General features: G+C 34.7%; 1 long non-coding RNA gene across 1 annotated transcript in view; it reads right to left on the reverse strand.

Moving 5' to 3' along the window:
• Window positions 1–749: 749 nt before the first annotated feature.
• LOC106505092 (uncharacterized) overlaps window positions 750–21845 on the reverse strand; it is a 573890-nt gene continuing 552794 nt past the window's right edge. The window contains exon 4 of the long non-coding RNA XR_014842989.1: window positions 750–5248. This is a non-coding gene — a long non-coding RNA (uncharacterized LOC106505092). The remainder of the gene's footprint in view (window positions 5249–21845) is intronic.

The raw sequence follows: 21845 nt of genomic DNA on the forward strand, positions 1-21845 counted from the left end.
CTGCGACCTACTCCACAGCTCATGGCGATACCAGATCCTTAACCCACTGAGAGAGGCCAGGGATCAAACCTACAACCTCATAGTTCCTAGTTGGATTCATTAACTACTGAGCCACGACAGGAGCTCCCTGTTTTATCTTTTGACTATTTTTAGGCTTACAGAAAAGTTACAAAAATAGTATTAAGAGTTTTCTTATACTTCCAAACCCACTTTCATAATGGCAACATCTTACGTAACAATGAAGTAATTATCAAGAACAGAAAATTATCACAATTAAGCAAGCTTCACAGTAATAAATATGGTTGACAAGATCCACCACCGGATGCTAAAATTAGTGGCTTAGAAGAATGAGGAGAGAGAGGAGTTGTATTGTCTCAGATTGTAACTGAGCAGGACCTATGATGTCTTCCTGGGACAGATTCCCCTCCCCCCACATCCTTTGCTTTAGCTCCTCTGAAGTACATAGATAATAGAATCCAGTATACATTTCCTGAGTTGTTTTATAGATGCTGAAACCACCTAATGGAAGAAATTAACTTCTTGATCTTCATTACCATCATTAGCATCAAGACCTTCTGGTGCCTAAGGATTGATAATGCTAACCCCTGCAATATTGCTGTTCCCTCATTCACATCAACTGATTGTGCACATGCTGAGAATTGTGCACAAGTTGATCATATACCCTGAGATTTCTTCTCTCCCATTTGCCTTTTAAAATGCTTTGCAGAGACCCATCAGTGAGTTTGAACTTTTTTTTTTTTCTTTTTTTTTCTTTTTAAGGCCTCACCCATGGCATATGAAGGTTCCCAGGCTACGGGTCGAATTGAATCAGAGCTACAGCTGCCAATCTATACCGCAGCCACAGTAACACTGTGGGATCTGAGCCATGTCTATGACCTACATCACAGCTCGAAGCAAAGCCAGATGAGTTCAAGCTTTCTGTGCACTATCTACCCTGGACTCCTTGCTTGGTGCCCTACAATAAATGCTGTACTTTCCTTCACCACAATGTAGTTGTCATATATTGGCTATGCTGTGTGCTGGTGAGGGACCCAAGTTTGGTTGGGTAACAAACGTACCTCCCACAAGATATTAAGTATCTGTTACAAAGAGAAAGAGTGTGTATTTACAGTGGAGGAATTTGGCAGACAACAATCAAATGATCAAGGTAAACATCACGAGTAATAAGAAGGCTCAATATTGTAACCTGAGAGTATGCTGCACTGAAAAGCCAAAATCTGAAAGTGCAAGAACCTAGCTCCCAATTATGAGAAAAATTTCAAGAGGGACAACAGCAGAACATTAAACCAAGTCTAAGGCTCTTATGAGCCTGGGGTCCTATGTGACCACAAAGGTTGCACCCCCTTGAAACAGACAGCTCAAGCTCCATCCTCTGTGACTCCTCGCCTCTCACACTGTCCCACAGCTTGACTTCCTCACTGTTCCCTGAACATGGCAAACATATCTTTGCCTAAGGGCCTGTGCACTTGCTTTTACTCCAGACATCTGCATGGTTTTCTCTCTTTCTCCTTTAGTCTTTACTGTAGGATGACTTTCTCAGCCAGATCCTTCCTGATTGTCTTCCTTCAAATGCACTTCCCTCACCCCCAGGGCATCTCGTTCTATGATTTTTTGCTTTTCTCTTATTAAAAAACCTCATTTACATCTCATATACTATGCATTTTATCTGCTTATATTGTTAAATATCTTTCCTAAGGGGATGTAAGCTTTATAAGGTGAGGGAGTTTTGTTTCTTTTGATATGTGCTCTTTCTCCAAGGTCTATAATTATTAGTAACAAGATGTGCAATAAATATTAAACAAATGAAGTAATGTCTTGTACTTGGGCCAATGCTAAAGTGGAATTCAATCAAGGAAACAACAGCCAGAAAGAAAATAGCAGTGGGGATCAAACACTCAGCAACAGTAGAAGTTTTCAGCCAAAAACAAAGGTAGCTAGAAAGAATGTAAGCCCTTCAGTAATATTGTCCTTAGACATTAGCAAGTAGAACCTGTATCTTGGACTCTCAGAGGGCCCTAGTATGCTTTGCCATATCTTTGTCAACACTTACAAAACCCTGCATTCTTCTGAGTCCTAACTCTCCATTTTAGGAGTATGGAACCCGTTCTGGAGAATAGTCTAGTGCATAGAGATTTCCTATTGGCCAGTGTCATACCTCTTTCATGAGACCATGTATAACTGAGCCACCAGAATGGTGCTTCTGGTGGAACAATAGAAACAATTCTAGGTGGAAACTACCAATGGCTCCCTTGAGTTGGAGTTGCCCACCATCAGCATTTGGATTATGGTGGCCACTCCAGGCTACAGTACTCCAAAGGGGAAAGAGTGGAGTCCATTAGCTTGAACTCCCACAGCCAGTACCCAGGATGGGCACCACACCTTTTTCTATACTTCATACCGTATCTCAGGAGGTTGTCCATTGGTGACCATACCTATTTCCTGCAAGAGCACTGCAATATCAGTGGGCTATTCCAACCAATGCTCACCCTTTCCTACAATTGATATTGTTATTCTGTGTTCTTCCAGGTTGGCCTTATGCAATACCAGATGAGATACAGACAGAATACAACTCTTCTTCTTGTTTTTCCCATTGGTTTATTGCCTATCCTTTCTGCTGGTGGTGGCATATGGAAGGATATTATGCCATCAACATTAAAAGAGATTAAATTCTAGAAACAACAATTATAGCCTAAAGATTTTAAGAGATGTCATGGTTGGATGATGTGTCACTCTACATTTATGCTACAAAAGTTAGGAGAGTATTTGAACATGACCAGAAACAATTAATATTCACATTTTCTTGCATTTCTGGTCATCTTCAATCAAGCACAATAACAACCTTTGAGAGAGTCACTCAGGAGAAATCAGCATGCACAGGCAGCATGCTGCTTGATGCAGCATTATAAGTAATGGTGTAGCTGCCTTGAAATAAATGGTATTAGGAAACTGCAGGAGCAAAACTATCTACCTTGTTTCACAACCAATAGATTCTAAAGAATCCTGGTATTGTGAGTAGTAAGATCATTGCTCTCTTTTACAGTGGAATAAATTAACTAGAAAGGGTAAAAAAGCAGGTTTCCTAGCATTCATATAAATAGTAAATGGTGCCTAAACACTATTAAAATTCTTCATGTGCAGTGATTAGACAATAAACTACCATGCAAGTTTATCTTCTCAATTATTCCAAACATTTCTCAATAAATGACCATACTTCTGATAGGCCCATGAATTTTGTAATCCAGTTTAAATCAAGCTGCTTGTATGAACAGAGGTCATACAAAAGAGCTTTTGCCTGGAGATGCACACACACTAGATACACACATTCCTTTGGGAATGTGCCAACTTTATGAAGAAGGCAATGAACTTCCCAAACAAAATGGGTTCAAGATACTGTTTCGAGGCACAGGGTTCCCTAAGTGAGATCTAGGATAGATGATCTTAAGTTTTGAGCCAGAAGGTAAGGGAGAAATATAACTCTAGGAATTTACTCACTCCTTGTGTAACCTCAATCAAATAACATTTTAAATTCTCCTTACTTTTTCTCACTTATAAAAATGACTAATTGGATCAGTTTAGTAGTAAGGTCCTATCTAAGGTTTAAATTTCATTTCTTTGAAGTGAATTCTGACCTCCACTTCTTCAACTATATCCTGAGAACGCATGTCAATTGTATTTCCTTAGGACATCACAAAAATCAGGTAGGTAATAATTTGGACACATGAGGTTTCCTTAGGCACAAAAATAATTAGAAAACAATCACTTTTTATTATTATATGCAAGAGTTTTTTTTTTTTTTTCCTCCAATATGTGGTGACTTTAAGTTGGAACTAAAGGAGAATTTAATTCAGCTTGGCTTTAAATATCCGTAAGAGGGTACAAAGTCAATAACTTAAAAAGAAACCTATTAAAAACACATATACAGGAAAATTGCAGTCAAACAGCTACACCATCTGGGTCATATGAAAATGAGAGTGGTGATGAGTGTCTGCATGCTGATGGTGCTGCGGACCTAATCAACTCACTGTCTCTCCAAGCAGTCATGTCTACAGATTAATGAAGAGAGGTGACAGAATAAAACTTCCCGCTGACTTGCTGTGGATAAGCTATTTTGCTCCATCACTGCTTCAGCTTTGCTTACAGGATCGTATTCACTCTAGCATGTGCTTTTCTACTAATCGTTTTGACTAAATGAACCAGATCTCGTGGTAAAAGGTGCCAACGACATCTGGTAGCTCTAAATCAGAATCACTGGATAAACTCAGCCATGTTGTCTTTTACTCAGGGATGATCACAAATCAGCAGGCTGCCACTGACCCAACACAAGATGTCCAGGTGTTACCACTTTGTCGGGTGGAAGACAGATGTCTTAGGGCTTTCAATAGGATTGGTTCTATCCTATTTTCAAGATAGTTTCTAATGTCAATGGAACCATTTTTATTGTGATCCTTTCTAACAGATTGCTTTGTAGTTGTAACCACTAAGCTGTCTCAACCTTCACCCGAGAATTTTATTTTGTCATGGTTATCTCTTACATACAAGACATGTTAAAAATAAAGCCATTAAATACATTCTGGCCTTTTGGAATTTTTTTTTCACTTACAGATTGCTGCTTTTATTTGAAAATTAATGGAACTTACTATCTTTAAAGTACAAAATCAAGTAAATATTTAAAAGGCTTAGGCATATAGGTATTGGGGCCCCGGCCTCTTGATAGAACTTAGGTCTTTAAGGATTAACAACAATTCGATATTCACCTAGATAGAACTCACCACTGCTGTCAGATTCAACCAAATTGTATTGCCAATATACCACAACGCTTTTGTGGAAATTGCAAAAAGACACACAATACAAACCCCATGCATTTCTTCAGGCGAAACTGTATCACAGCTTTTGGTAAATTAAGCCCAGACAAGAAATCAGCACACACCCATCCTCTGCCCCCACCCCCACAAGCCCTCTGAGGCTTTACACAGTGCATGTACTAAAAAAGTACAGGAAGGAGGTTACCTGGTGCAAATGTATAAGATTTGTGAGGACCTGGGGCAAGAGCAAAATTAAAGGCTTGCAGACAATACCCAAAAAGCTTTAAAACATTTTTGTGTTTATATATGTAGTGAGAGATAGATATAGATACATAGATATTTAAATTCATGAGTAAAAAAATTAAAAAAACTTTTTCTCTACCTTGTCCAGTGGAGTATCACGAAGATTTTCTGAGGCAACAGGGCTGTAAAATGAGAGAGACAATTGATTTTTATAAGAAATTAATGAGATAAAACACAAAAAAATCTTGAGATTCAAACTAAAATGTATAATATTTCTATATTTTTTCTTTTATAGAAGCTAACCTTATTTTCCCTCTAGAGAAACTTTCCACAATACTAAATTTAGTATACTAAAAGTGTCATTAAAAATCAAACCTATAACTTACTTATTTCAATAATATCTACACTTCAATAGTTTCAGGAACAGAATGTCTGGTGTTACTGGACCTTGCAAATCATTCAGATAGTGGGAAGAGCTGGAGTAAATTGTTCTATGATTAAGTTTTGAAGAACTTACTAGTACTGATGGGACATAGGGAAAAATAATTCAATTCTATCAAGCAAAAAATTTTGTTGTCCCACTTTTCTTCATTCCACATATCTTGAGCTTCAATTTGTCAAATCTTTCTTTTTACGTTTTTCTTTATTGTTATCATGTCAAGGATGAGAAAGAAGAAAATAAACTAAAAGAACAGTTTCTGTATAACACTGCCCTGTTTCCCCTCCTAACCCCAAATCCTTAGTAATTTAGATGCAACAATGCTTATTTTTAGAAGTAAATTATTCACAATGCCTCTGCTTGAAACAAATCTTGGTGAGTTTTTTTTTGTGTGTGTGTGTGTATGTACATTTTGACTTTTTGACTACTTTCAAACTTTTATCAAAAGTAGGATATTATTGCAAATTTTCTAAACCAACTTTGAAAATAGATATACATTATTCAAGCCTTTGCCCAACACTTTTTTATGTTAGTAAACAGGTTGCAATTAACACTTTTTCTAACAGGCTCTTGAAATTAGTCAATATTATTTAACACCCAATATCATATCATTTTATTTACTTCATTCTATAGGTAACCAAGAATTATATTGAAATTTATATTCATTGTTCAAAGTAATTTCTCATTTTATTAATTAAAATACCTTATTTTAGATAACAACAAGAAGGATTACCTTAGTGATATAAATTTATATCATTCTTAATGTATCTGTTCTGTGTAAGACAGTTGCAATTACTGCCATTTAATACTATAGTATTAATAAATGATCCAACGTATTTAATCAAGTAATTTACATTTAATACAAGTTGTGCCCCAGATATTGGTTTGGTTCTTGAGGATAAAGATTTTTCTTTCAAAAGATTTCATAATATTGTGGAAGTAAGAATCTCTTAAACATATAACTACAAAATTTCGAAGTAAGAATAAATACACAATGAAGTCAGTGTTACAGAGACCAAGATCTATAGAGAGACAGATTTTATTTTATGTTTCTAAAGTAAAAGAAATTCTTTGCTGTGACAAAAAAAAACAAAATATTCCATTTGTTCTTTCTTCTTTTCTTCCTTTTTATAAATGGAATTGTTCCTAACTAAATGGCCATATATGAAATTGTAATGTAATAAGATACTTACTCATAAGCTACTATATTGAAATTTATATGATTAGGTTAATTTGAGTGTGTCCTACCTTGGGACACACTTTAAAAGTTCAAATTAGCTCAAATTTATAGAAAACTTGTTGAAGATTAATTGACCATAGATACATGAACTTATTTTCTAGCTCTCTACTTTGTTCTGTTGGTTTATAAGTTTATGTTATTACCACAGTGTTTTAATTGCTATAACTTTGTAATATAATTCACAATCATAAAAGTGAGATGTCTCAAGTGTTGTTATTCTTTTTCAAGATTGCATTGACCCTTTGGGGTCTTTCTTGATTCCGTATGATTTTAGGATTGTTTTTTCTATATCTGCGAAAAGTGCCTTTGGGATTTTGATAGAACTTTCAGTAACTCTGTAGATTACTTTGGGTAGTATGGATATTTTATTAATATTAATTCTTCCAATCTATTAACAAAGAATGTTTTTCTATTTTTGTGACAACATGGATGGGCCTGGAGGGCTTTATGTTAAGTACAGCCCATGTAAGGCAGAAACTGAAAGTCAAATACTAAAGGATCTCATTTATATGTGGAATTGTATATAGTCAAAATATGTCCTCTCACAGAGGCAGAAAATAAAACAGTGGTCACCATGAGCAGGACAGAAGAGGAAATGGGGAGGTGATGGGTAAAGTGTGCAAAGTCTCAGTTTTGCAAGAATTTTGGAGATTTACTAAAAGGCATAGTACCTATAGCTTATAACACTGTATTGTGTACATAAAATTTACTATAAAATAATAGTAACAATAATAATAAGAAGAAGGAGCAGGAAGAAACTTTGAGAGATGGTAGGTATGTTTCTAGCCTTGGTGGTGGTGGGTGATGGGTGGTGATGGTTTTATGGGTGTATACTTATCTTCAAACTCAGTGAGTTACATACATTCAATATATACAGCTTTAAAAAACAGACAAACAAAACATGAGAAATCATTGCTTTCAAACTTACTGATTTTCTTAACTCTTCTGATAACTTTAATCCTGTGTACATATTCTGATTTCAAAGTTTGAGTTTCTTTCCCTATAATTGTACTCAATAGTTCTTTCTCTCTCCCTCTCTGTCTCTCTCAAATCAAAGAAGTTTATTGTTTCCACCACCTGAAGTACATTTTAAAGCAGCAATCTAGGGAGAACATAAGATACATAATGCCACACTTACAGTTTACTTGGACTAGTTCATAATGAACATAATTTAGGGAAAAAGTGTCTAGTGTTGAAAAAAGCATCATAATTTCAATCAGATCTGTACAATTAAACAAAAATGCTGAGCTATACTCAGGAAGATATGCTAGTTCCATCTTCATATGCCAAACTCATTCCTATCACATGTCCCCAGTAATGTGCATTAGCCAATTATAATAGATTCACAAGATGTTGTTACTTATGAGTTTTATATTTGCAAAAATTAGCTTCAAAGTTTGCCTCAAATATCTTAGTGCTTTTTGAGATATATCAGCTGAGTGCTGGCTTGACAATATAAAGATAAAACAACTTTTAAAAGAGGAAAATAAAAATTGCTTTTTAAAAAGAATAAGCCTGTTATGAATAAACCAGAATTTTAAATAAAAATATAAGCTTTGGTGATATATACCTGCTTGCTATACGTAAAGTATAGCATAATATCTTAATGAATTGAAATATACATTTGATTTCTATGTACAAATGATTGTACTTTCTTTCTTTCTTTTTTTTTTTGTCTTTTAAGTGCTGCACCTGTGACATGTGGTGGTTCCCAGGCTAGGGGTCAAATTGGAGCTCTAGCTGCTGGCCTACTCCACAACCACAGCAATGTAGGATCTGAGCCGCCTCTGTGACCTACACCACAGCTCAGTGCAATGCCAGATCCTTAACCCACTGAGCAGGGCCAGGGATCCAACACACATCCCCATGGATACCAGTCAGGCTCCCACTGAACCACAGTGGGAACTTCCAAATGATAGTACTTTTATGTTGCTATAATTATCCTTAAGTATATTTGACAGTAAACATTAAGTAATTTACTATACAAATTTTTATTTTAATATAAGTAAATCATAAATTCTAAATAATAACATACTGATTTCGAATGATCACAATCTTTAGACCACGATATTAAGAAGTGATATAAAAAAGACCAGATAGGAGTTCCCATTGTGGCGCAGTAGTTAACGAATCCGACTAGGAACCATAAGGTTGCGGGTTCCGTCCCTGCCCTTGCTCAGTGGGTTAACGATCCGGCGTTGCCGTGAGCTGTGGTGTAGGTTGCAGACGCAGCTCGGATCCCGCGTTGCTGTGGCTCTGGCATGGGCCAGTGGCTACAGCTCCGATTGGACCCCTAGCCTGGGAGCCTCCATATGCCGCGGGAGCAGCCCAAGAAATAGCAAAAAAAAAAAAAAAAAAAAAAAAAAAAAAAAAAAAATCAGATATATTCATTATCATTACAGTAATGAATATTAGAGTGATTATTGTGATTGAATATTTGTAGAATCAGTAATAGTATTGAGATAATAATAGAGAAATAACATTATTGATTGTTTTTTCTGTCCTGCTAAAATAGTACATGCATTATATCATATTATCCTGATAATATTGCTATAATTTACAAATACATGAAACTGATAATTAAGTTTAATAACCTGCAATTAAATAACTTGCCTAGGTTCCCAAATTAGTGATAAAGTTGACATTTATAAAGAATGTGTTAGAAATCTGTACATAGAACTTCCATATGACCCTGCAATCCCACTCTTGGGCATATATCCAGACAAAACTCTACTTAAAAGAGACACATGCACCCGCATGTTCATTGCAGCACTATTCACAATAGCCAGGACATGGAAACAACCCAAATGTCCATCAACAGAGGATTGGATTTGGAAGATGTGGTATATATACACAAAGGAATACTACTCAGCCATAAAAAAGAATGACGTAATGCCATTTGCATCAACATGGATGGAACTAGAGAATCTCATCCTGAGTGAAATGAGCCAGAAAGACAAAGACAAATACCATACGATATCATTTATAACTGAAATCTAATATCCAGCACAAATGAACATCTCCTCAGAAAAGAAAATCATGGACTTGGAGAAAAGACTTGTGGCTGCCTGATGGGAGAGGGAGGGAGTGGGAGGGATCGGGAGCTTGGGCTTATCAGACACAATTTAGAATAGATTTACAAGGAGATCCTGCTGAGTAGCATTGAGAACTTTCTCTAGATACTCATGTTGCAAGGGAACAAAGGGTGGGGAAAAAAATGTAATTGTAATGTATGCATGTAAGGATAAGTTGATCCCCTTGCTGTACAGTGGGAAAATAAAATTAAAAAATAAAATAAAATAAAATAATAAAGAATGTGGCTAAAGTCAGAGTCCTCTGACACTCTAAAATATATGATCACTTAACATATACACTCCATATTAATCCAACTTTTCTGATCAAGGTTATCTCCTATTACCTTCCTAAAGTATGTATGTCCTTATCTTTTATTTTTTTATTTTATTTATTTATTTTTAGGGCCACACCCGTGGCATTTGGAGTTTCCCAGGCTAAGGGTCGAATCTGAGCTACATTTTCCGGCCTACACCACAGCCACTGCAACCCCAGATCCAAGCTGCGTCTGCGACCTACTCCACAGCTCACGGCAATGCTGGATCCCACTGAGCGACGCCAGGGGTCAAACCCAAAACCTCATCGTTCCTAGTTAGATTCCTTTCTGCTGTACCGCAATGGGAACCCAAGGCTTTATCTTTTAAAAGTAATTTTAACAAATTTATTTAAACTGCCCCCTTTGTTAATGGAAAGGGTGTGTTACACTGAGTTAGTAAGGCGTGATGACTGTTGGGTCCATTTTAAATACGTCTTCAGTTTTCAGATTTAAAATATGTATATTGGGGTAACCACTGTGGCACCATAGATAGGATCTCGATGGAGTCCTAGGAGCGCTGGGACACAGGTTCCAACCCTGCCTGGCCCAGTGGGTTAAGGATCTTGCCTGCTGCAGCTGTGGCTTAGGTCGCACATACGACTGGGATCTGATCCCTGGCCCGGGAACTCCATATGCCGATGAGCAGCCAAAAAAGAAAAAAATGAATAAAATACATATATCCAATCTAGTCCTTGTGTATATAGTGACTGAACTTGATATTTCTTTGAGCCTTTCCAGTTTCATAAGGCCCATGTGTCTGCAATTCACTATCGCTGCCACTAGGTGGTAATCTTGTCATTACCGTCAATGAGTAATTTTCAGATACATTAAAAGTTCACAAACTCCTTTAGCATTAAAATCTATGTGGTAAAACATAATATACTCTATATGCAAAAATAAAAAAATCACTATTTTATATACTTATATAAAATTATTGAAAATATGAAACTGGAATATATAGTAACCTATCCTATTTTGGAGTGCTTAGTTTTCCACTGTGTGAAATTCACTGAATGTGTTCCTTCACTATTCATCAAAATAATATGAGATAAGTGCTAATATCCTCAAGTAACACAGGTGGGGTCTACTAGAAATTATGGAGCCAGAATAGCAATATAAACATTCTAATCCAAAGCTCAAATGTACATCTGCTGTAATATAAATGTTTTGCTTCTCTTGCTTTTTTTAAAAAAAAGTTCAATAAAATGGAAAAATATTATTTGTCAATATATTTAAATGTCTTTTGTAATGTCCTCCATTACATAATTTTAAATTAAAAAATAATAAAATTTTATTTTTAATTAGTTGTGTGAAACCTGGTAAGAGTCACATGAATACTTTAATACTTTTTCCTAGGACCCAGACCTTGAAAACATTCAAAAATGTATTATATACATGCTTATTTAACTATAGTAACTGTACTTAATAGTAATGCACTATATACTTGAAATTTGTTGGGAGAGTAGATTTCAAGTGTTCAGTCCACATGGACACAAAAGCAGCCTATGAGGTGATGGATATGTTAATTACCTCGATGAAAGTAACCAATTTGCAATATATCCTTAGGTCAAAACATCGTGTTGTACATACACCTTAAATTCATGATACTCTTATTTGTCAATGTTCTCTATAATGCTTGGGGAAAAAGATGTGGATACAAGTCATTTAGGTATTTGAAACTTAAATTTACTAAGTTATGATAGTGAGTCTTAAATTTATTTTATACTCATTATAGTCCAATATTCAATGACTGGTTCTAATCTGCATGTGAGAAACTGTATAGTCAGGAAAGAGTCCCAGTACAGGTTTCAGATAAGTACATGCATATTTCATTCAATACTAAGAATGGGAAAAGAAGTATCATATGTGAAAAACCTATAACCAAATTCTAAGGAATCTCTTTCAAAGGATATAAAATAAAAAGTCTAAGAAATAAGATATCATTGCATTACAATAGTTTTTGACATGTCTATATAAAAATAATTGGTTATGTGAGAGCACTGTATAATAATTGTGAAGGCCCTATGCTAGAATATTGTCATACCTGAGGAATGGAAAACAGTTTGAGAACATGAAATGTGGCTTGAGCTTTTTATAATGGGGGAGTGATAGTGTGAGAAGAAAAAACAAACAAACAAACCCGAAACTTTTTAAAATCCAAACATCGGAGAACTCAATGTCATTTTCAGACTTCCATTTTCAAAACCTTGCATCAAAGGAAATGTAAATGAATAATGTAAAAAGACAATCTTTCTAATTATCCTTCCTAAGCAAAATTAGTTATCATATTTTGCTTTCATTCATAACCAGTAATAATTTATCTTGCTTTCTTTGGTGTAAAGAATTTTTGATAAGATACTTTTAAAAAACACTTTGGAAAAACAAATGAAACTGAATTTAACATCACGATTTTCATTATTTTAAATGTAAGAAATTATGGGTAGTTAGGTAAAAATCTGCTAACAGGTGTTTTAAACATTTTCCTCTTTGGCTACAGCATTGCCACTAGTTTTATTTTCATTTGAAATTTTCCACTACAGTTAGATCTACTCTATTTGATGGACATTCATGGAGGGGAGAATGAAAAATACTAATCCCACTTTTAGTATTTACTTTGTGTTGAGTGACAGACTGCTTCAGATGTGTTCTGAACATAGCGTATGTTTCATCTTCCTAATAAATTGTGACAGGAAAAGTCCTAGCTGTGGACTGAAGCAGAAGGCTTCACAGCAAAGGAATGATTCAGTGGAGATGGAGGAGCTACTAAGATGATGGCTGTGGCTCATGGGATGTTGGTTCCCCAGGGCTCAGGGCAGAGATACCCCTTCCTGCCACTGGAATAAAGGTCACTCCAGTCTGGTAAACTGTTTAGCCAGATATCAGCAGTACCAAGGAGCATAACAGGGTAAGAACTGCCTGGCCCCTGTTCTGAATAAACCAATCCCTTAGTAAGACATTGGGAAATATGTCTTCATTCTCTTGTCAGGTCTTTCTTCTCTTTCCCACAATCCTCTGAATTAGAAAAGGGGTGGATTGTTACTGTTATTTTTGAATTTATTATTATAAGTTATTGTTGCTATTGTTTTCCCTTGAGCAAGAGATATAAATAACTGTTGCTTCTTTTTCAAGTGTAATTTTAGCCTCATTCTGTTGTGCTCTTTTTCTAGAGGAGATCCATTTAGACACCCAATTATAAAATAACATCTGCTTCCTGGCAGCATCTAATTCAAGGTAAAGCCCTGCTCCCTTAAGCCCTTCCGATGTCACCTAACAAAATCCCAAATTATATAATAATTCCTTTCTCCCGCCCTGTCACTGAAACACCCCACAAGCACTCTGGTTGTGCATTCTCCTCTGTTGTATCAAATCATGAGTCCAGTTTGTTCAGCTACAGTGGTATCCCTGGTAATCTTGGGCTAAAGGGCACTGACGCTTTGCATGTGCCATTCAAGGTATAATAGCCAGGGTTAAAAACATTACTCACACTAATACAGATAAACAAATTTCAAATACTTTACTCAATCCACTAATTAATATGAGAACTGTAGACAATAAAGCTGCTTTAAAAAAAAAAAAAAAAATTGGGGGAATTCCCGTAATGGCTCAGTGGTTAGCAAATATGACTAGCATCCATGAGGATATGGGTTCGATCCCTGGCCTCGCTCAGTGGATTAAGGATCCAGTGCTGCTGTGAGCTGTGGTGTAGGTCACAGATATGGCTCGAATCCCACATTACTGTGGCTATGGTATAGGCTGGTGGCTAGAGCTCTAATTCAACCCCTAGCCTGGGAACCTCCTGGCTAGACAAAAAAAACCAAAAAAAAAAAAAAAAATTTTTTTTTTGAGGAACTGGCTATTTATACTCATTTTGAGAAAAAAAAAATTGATTGTTAGACTAAGAGTTAGAAACAAATCTAGTCCTACAGAGAGTGAAAATAAAAGGGGAGGGGAAGGAAAGGAAAACCAACTTTGGTGGTATCTTATTACTGAACAGAAATCTACAGGTTATGTAAATTAACAGTTTATTTTCATATTCTACCTCATAATCAATTGCACTTAACATTTTCTAGAATATGAAGTAATTCTTGGATGAGCTTGCTAACTTATTTTCTTAGGTGACATTGAAATGATATGCTGTATTCTTTATTGATTTCCACATTTTAAATAATTTTTTTCTCGACAGACATATCTTTCTAAAACTTAGAGCATGCCTAGGTACCACAGGCAAAAGGGGAAATATTCTTTATGATGGATAAACCACATACAGTAGATTATCCAGACATGACTGAGGGAAAATGTTAAAATATCGGAAAATTATCTTTCAGGACATGTAGTGTAGCTTGCAGACAATGTCTTGATGCATCCCTATTTTGCATGATTGTAATCTGAACATTCTGTAACGTATCTCTTTGCATTCTATATTTAATGCCTTCTAGTCTCACCCCAGGTAGACTAAGAAGAGCAAAAATAATAATTCCATCATTGCTAGCTCACCTTCTCTCTCTAAAAGTTTCGTTAAAGGATATTTTCATATTAAAACAAGTAGAAATTGTACCAGGGAAATAACCTAGCAGCACTTAGAGGTGCCAATGTTTTCTCAGACCTCTAAGTACTTAAGAATTAGGCTCTCTGGTTACACTGCCTTTGGCAAATCTAGATTATAACTTTTATCATAACCATGATCTTTTTCTTATTTTTCAGTCGCAATTACTTTCTAAATAGAGATATTAGGACAAATGTTAATTTAATAAAAATTTAAATGGCTAGCTTGCAGGGGCCTACAGTGATGAGTAAAACTACAGTCCTGTCCTACATGCAGCTTGCCATCAAGTAGATCAGATATCGGAGGCGGGGGAGGGGATTCAATAATGTGATCACATAAAGCACTAAGTACAAAATCTAACATATCTGCTCAATAAATGTAAAGCATTATCACTGTGGAATTATAAAATATTTCTAATTTTTATTTTAAATATCTAGAAAATAAAGTATTTAAAAATTCTTATATAGTTAAAATATATTTGCCAATACTTTGCAACCTTAATTTTCTTAGGAAAATGTTTGTTTTCCTATATTAAGCAAAGTTTAGAGATGTAGATACATATATATCCTTTCAATACTAGAACTAAAAAAATAAGTTTTAACTCATTCCTATATACGTGATGATAAGTTCCAGATTAATGTTCCCCCAAAGAAGAAAGGTTTGATTACATTTAATTTCCTCAGACCTGCCAGAAAAAGTCTATTGATACAGAAACTTAGGAAAATTAAGTCTTCTTTGTTCTATGAGAAGAAAACTCAAATACTGTGCCCCATAATATTCACTTTATTTTTCAAGAGGTGACTTGGTAAGTGAAAATGATTTTTAAAAACAAATAAAAATTAATGAATACCATTTGGACTACATTTATGAAGAAAAAACTCACTAAAAATATGTAATGAAGGACCATGTTAAGAATCAAATCTGATTCATAGCACCCTCTAATCAACAGTGAAGTAAAAGTTTATTTCTCATTCTTTGGCAGCATAAACTACCGTGAACCTAACTCCCATTAAAATACTAATCTTCCTGAAAATATAGATAGTAGCACTAATCATTACATTCCATCCCTATACGCCACTAGACTTGCAGCTGCATAGATCATCTACACAGACAGCATAGATAGTAATTCTAAAGCAAGATACTCTTCCCCAACGAGGTCAATTTTCTCTGAGTGATGTGGTACCGATCTATACATGTGAGCGAATGAAATATGCCTACGCCTGCACTTTACTGTTTTGAAGGATGCATAGAATCCAAATATTTAAAAATCGCTGAAGAACTAAATACTGATAGATATTTGATCAATTTGGGATTTTAGAATTTGCAATCACAAGCTCTTTTCATTGACAGGCAAGGAATTCAAAGTGGGGTTTATAAAATTTTGGAATTCAGCTTATTTAATACCAAGTAATTATTTAACTAATTATCATGAGATGCAGGGTGAAATATAACTTGGTTGAATATTTAGCATCTATTTTCTCTCTTCTTCAAATTTCTTTTCAAATTTTTGGACAGCAAGCTTTTATTATATTCCTGCCTCTGTGTTCTAAATGTTTACAGGGATCTGATCATTTTACTCTCCTTATGAATTACTACTATTAGGATTCCAGGTTAAAAATAATAAACCATGAAATAAAGAGATTAAGATAACTTGTCCAAGGTCACCCAGTTTGGCAGAAATGGTATGTAAATTTGAAGTTAGAGGTTCTGCTCTTACTACTCCTGTGCTACTTTCACAGTATATCTTCATCTGCTCTAGAAGTCACTATTTTCTCACGCAAATCTAATAAACGCAATTTTAAAAAATATTTCCATATTGCATATAAAGGCAGAGTTAAAGGTACAATTTAGCACATAGTTATGTCTCAATAAATGTTTTTGAATATATATAAACTTATGCATTAAATACAATGCACAATGAGTTTACATATAAATATATATATTATTTAGTATTATAGAAATGCTAGCAAGAATTTCAGAATATAAAACATCTAGAAATTTAGGGTTGTCTAAGGAGCCATTTTTGTGATACACTGAATAACTTTCCATATTTGTAGTTAATGTGAAATGTTACTGAATTATGCTATACATATAGAAACATGCAAACATCATGAGTATATTTAGTTTCCCAAAACTGATAAAATTTAACAAGTGAAGAGTCCAGGAATCAAACTCAAATTGAGAGATAGAAAATTAGCAGAATCCCTTGGGACCACTTTATACTTACTTCCAATAACTACCCTCCCTATTCTAGGATAAATAATATTCTGACTTCTAACACTTCGATTGGTTTTACGATTTTGCTATTAAACCACACTGTATATATTCTTTTCTACAGGCTTTTTTTTTTTCTGTCAATGTTATGTTTTAAAAACTTTTGGACAGTTTCTACTAAATCTGAACAGTATGCATACACGACAATTAAGTAATCAACACATATACATATACATCCAACAAATGCATACACACAAAGATCAAAGACCTAGATAAAAATATTGAGAAGAACCATTCATAATCGTCTTGAACTTGAAATAAACTAAAATTCTATCAATAGTAGGACTAAGTTACTTATGTATACTCACATCAAACATAAGGAAATGCCACAGAGAGATGAGAAACCACATGTAACAATATGGATATCTCACACTACAATATTGAGAGAAAAAAACTCATATTTCTCTTTAAGACTCATCACTGGTGACTTACAGTTATTAGGAAGTATCAACTTTAAAAATTAAGCCAAATATATGCTATTAAACTAAACCACTCATGGGGCCACTAACACATGACTTGAACTTTAAATAAATGCACAATTTCCTGGTAGCCATTGGAAGTAAAACAGCCTTTTAAATTTATATGTGAAACCTAAACACTAAAACAAACTAGTAAGTGTAACAAAAACAAAAAAAGAAACAAGTATAGAGAACAGGTTGCCATTGGGGAGAGGGCAGGAAGTGGGGCAAGATAGGGGAAGCAGACTAAGAGGTACTAAAGGTACTGAGAGATACAAACTATAAAGTAGAAAATAAATAAGCCACAAGGATATATTGTACAACATAGGGAATGTAGCCAATACTTTATAATAACTATATATGTAGCGTAACCTTAAAAAATTGTGCATTACTATGTAGTACACCTGAAACATATAATATTGTACATCAATTACACTTCGATTAAAAAAAGAAAGTAAAATAACCTTTTGAAACAGCTCAGTTCTGGCTATTTGCTCTTTAACAGAGAAAAAGAAAGAAATGATACATCCAAAAGTTCATAAATAACATTTTACCAGGTAGATCTAACTTAGGCAAAATCCCATAGCTTTCTATTTACATGTTTATTCATCAAAGTTACTTGCTTACCATTGTCTAACGTCTCAACTATTCTTTGTAATCACTGAAATTGACATCACATCTGTTAATTTCACACAGAGATTTCTCACTCCATTATAAAGTTAAATTTTTATATTACTTTCTGTTTCTAGTGAATGGGAATTGAAGATAATCACTGGAAATATTTTTCTAATATATAAAACAATGAGATTGCAATTTTAATCATAATGCATAACAATAGAGTAATTTTAAGACATCTATTTACTTACAGAAATTTACAAAGAAGCTATAGCTTTAAATAAATTTTAGGAAAATTAATGATTATAATGAGAGATTATAATATTGCAAACAGTACGTCCGAATATTTGGAATCATATTTCCTATGAACATTTTCCTTAAAAACAAATCTTATATATATTTTGCTTTTATAACCAATTTTATAAAATGAATATTCTTCTGTATCAGTTTTTAACTGAATAAATAAAATGTACCTACCCAAGGAGCAATAGGTTTTCAAAAGGGTAAAAAGCATTGAAACAAAATGATCAATTAATATGATATGTAGTTAGCCAGAGCAATGTATTATGAAAGGTTTATCTCTAATAACCCTTCAAGTAAATGTTAAAACTACAAAAAAGACTTTTTGGAGATAAACATGAAAGATATTTTCAAAAGTAAATGTATTGTCTCAAGAGTTTTAAAAATATTCCTAAAACATTATTGAGAAAAGGCATATTTATATGCAACCTAAGAAAAAATAAGTGAGATGTCAATAAGTGAGATATATTTATATGCAATCTAAGAAATGTAAATAAAGAGTTAATGACAGTGTCCTTTCTTATAGTATTTTTTTAAAAGTGAATTATTTTAACACCAGGAAACTTCAGTCAAATGTTTCTTTCAGATTAATAATGAGCAACATGTATACTATGAAAAAGCAAACAATCAAACAGGGAAAATACTGACACAGACCATGCTTGGTTCAGAAATGCTTTGAAAGTGAAAGTGACAAATATCCTCAAACATAAATACTAATGAAAAATGCTCTTGGCACAAACCTCCTACACCTGATTTATTCAATTGTAAATGGTATTTTGGCAAAAGTAATTTTCCTACATGGAATTCTATTTTTTGAGTAGAGCAGTAGATAGAAAATAACACGGAAACCCAAAAGGAAAGAAATAAAAGTTGTCTGAGTATTTTAGAGTTGTATCTCCCAGGAAGACAGAATTTGAATTTGTTTTTCCTCTGTATGCAACTTTCTACCTGTCTCTCCCTCCCTTTATCTGTATTCCCTTCCTTCCTCCCTCCCACCAGCCTCTCCTTCCCTTTCATGTTTTCTTTCTCCCACTTCCTAATCCTCCTACTTCCTAATCTTCATCATGTAATAATTACTACTCGACTTTGCCCATGAGCAGGCAATATGGTTAAATCACATGTTTGAGAACCTAGAAGATTTTAACATCAATTTTCTTGCTCATTAAACAAACACTTAGAGTGTAATCATGGAAGGGTATCTGGGATCTGGCAATGAAAGTATGAATAGAAGTATCTTTGGTGTCCAGGCTATAATGTTGTGTTGAATGAGTAAATCATTTTAAGAAAATTGTTATGGGCTCACTATGGTAAATGCGATTCTAGGGTATGGTCCTAGCACAGTAGCACAAGGAAATAACTGGTCAGTTCTCTCCGAGAATCTTGAGAAAACATAATAGGAAAGGTTATATGTGAATGGGCAGGTCATTCCAAAATGTATATAAGCAAAAAAGAGTGGTTTGGAAAATCATGGTATAATCACATCAAACTATAACTGGTCCTCACAAATTATTAGAGGGAGTCATCCATAAATGAAATTAGCCAGTAGAGGAAGTATCTGATGAAAGAAGACTTCGATATAACTTTCTAAGATACTTGCACTTCAGACTACAACAGTACATGAACAACATTTCATTAAAATAAGAGAGTTAGGAAGGAAACATTTCCTTACAGAATTCCAAATAACACATGTAGATATTCTCATTTTCAGACATAGAGCTTAATTCCTCTCCTCTTGAGAGTAAGCTGGATTTAGTGACTGACTTAAAGAACGTAGAAAAGGAAAAAACAATAGTGAATTGACAGTAGAAAAAATAAGCAGATATAACTTTAAGCCAGTGACCACTGTTAATAACATTACTTATAATTATGTTAATATATTTTGCCTTCTGGCATGTGATAGTGAAAAGGTCACTTCACTTCAGTGTTGTGTTCCTCAAAAACTACCCAAATCTAGTCATGAGACAGCATTAATACCTTGCTAGTATTCATGATAAGCAAGGGAAGTCTGAGATATTGTCACAAATAAGTGAAGACTAAGAAACTTGAGGGTAAATGCAGTGTGGTGCCCCGAATAGGCTCTGAGAAGAGAAAGATGGCATCCATGGAAACCTTTATGAAATCCTAAGAAAGTCTGCAATTAATAGTAATTTGCCAAAGTTAATTTCTTAGTTTTAGCTCGGAAATCATGTGGCATGATTATGTAAGATGTTACCCTTTGGGGAAATTAAGTGAATGTATAAGAGCACTCTCTGAACTATCTTTGCAACTGTTGTACAAATTGAAAACTATTTTAAAATTAGAATTAAAACATTAAATTTTTTTTTAAAGCTGTGGGAAGCCAAACCAACAGCAGATAGACAGGTAGCATAATAGCAGGTTAAAAAAGTTATGAGGTTGCACGAAAGCCATGGATGGGAGATGCAGAAATGAGAAGATTTGAGATAGTCATGATATTGCCTCTTTCCCTTGGAATCTGATGTTTATGTGGAGGGTGAAGTGACAGTTGAAAACCAAACTTTGGTCAGAGTGAATCAACCTATGTTTGTCTTAGCAAGGTATAGAATAGAGGAGGAGAGCCAACTGGGAGAGAGGGTGATAAATGTTTCCATTTTATACACAATTTATCCTTCTATATGATATCCATTCAAAGCTTTCCAAAAGGTAATTGGACTTTATACATCAGACTGTGAAAGTTACATCCTGCTTATTCTAATACTCCCTAATTGCATGTTTCCAATCTTACTGTACTTCCACATAAAAAAATATGGCAACCATGTTTTTATTTTCTTTCTTTTTTTTTTTTTTTTCTTTTCAGGTCCACACTTGCAGCATATGGAGATTCCCAGGCTAGGAGTTAAATCAGAGCTACAGCTGCCAGCCTATACCATAGCCACAACCACACCAAATCCGAGCCACGTCTGCAACCTACACCACAGCTCACAGCAACACCAGATCCTTAACCCACTGAGAGAGGCCAGGGATCAAACCTGCATCCTCATGGTTCTTAGTTGGGTTTGTGAACCACTGAGCCACAAAGGGAACTCCCAAGCCATGTTTTAAAAAATCAGCTTTTTCCTGAAAGAGGGATTTCAGTCTTGGTACAGTAAAAAGACTTAGATTAGGGGAAGTACAAATGTAACAAATAATGGAATTATCCAAACTTAGAAATCTGTATTATTTATACTAAAATTTTCATAGACAACAATTTTTATTAAATCTAAAAAAACATGAACATGGAGTTCCCATAGTGACTTGGTTAAGAACCAGAGTAGTATCCATGAGGACGTGGGTTCAATCTCTGGCTTCATTCAGAGGGTGAAGGATCTGATGTTGCTGCAAACTGAGGCATAGGTCACAGATGTAGCTTGAATCTGGTGTTGCTATGGCTATGGTATAGGCCTGTAGCTGGAGCTCCAATTTGACCCCTAGCCTAGGAACTTCCATATGCCACAGGAATGGCCCTAAAAAGAAAAAAAAATTATACACACACACACACACATATATGACATTATACTGAAGTAC

Source organism: Sus scrofa, chromosome 4, assembly GCF_054392235.1.
Source record: "Sus scrofa isolate SSC_HxYL_T2T_F1_AM1 chromosome 4, Sscrofa_HxYL_maternal_Yorkshire_Landrace_v2.0, whole genome shotgun sequence".
Lineage (NCBI taxonomy): Eukaryota > Metazoa > Chordata > Mammalia > Artiodactyla > Suidae > Sus > Sus scrofa.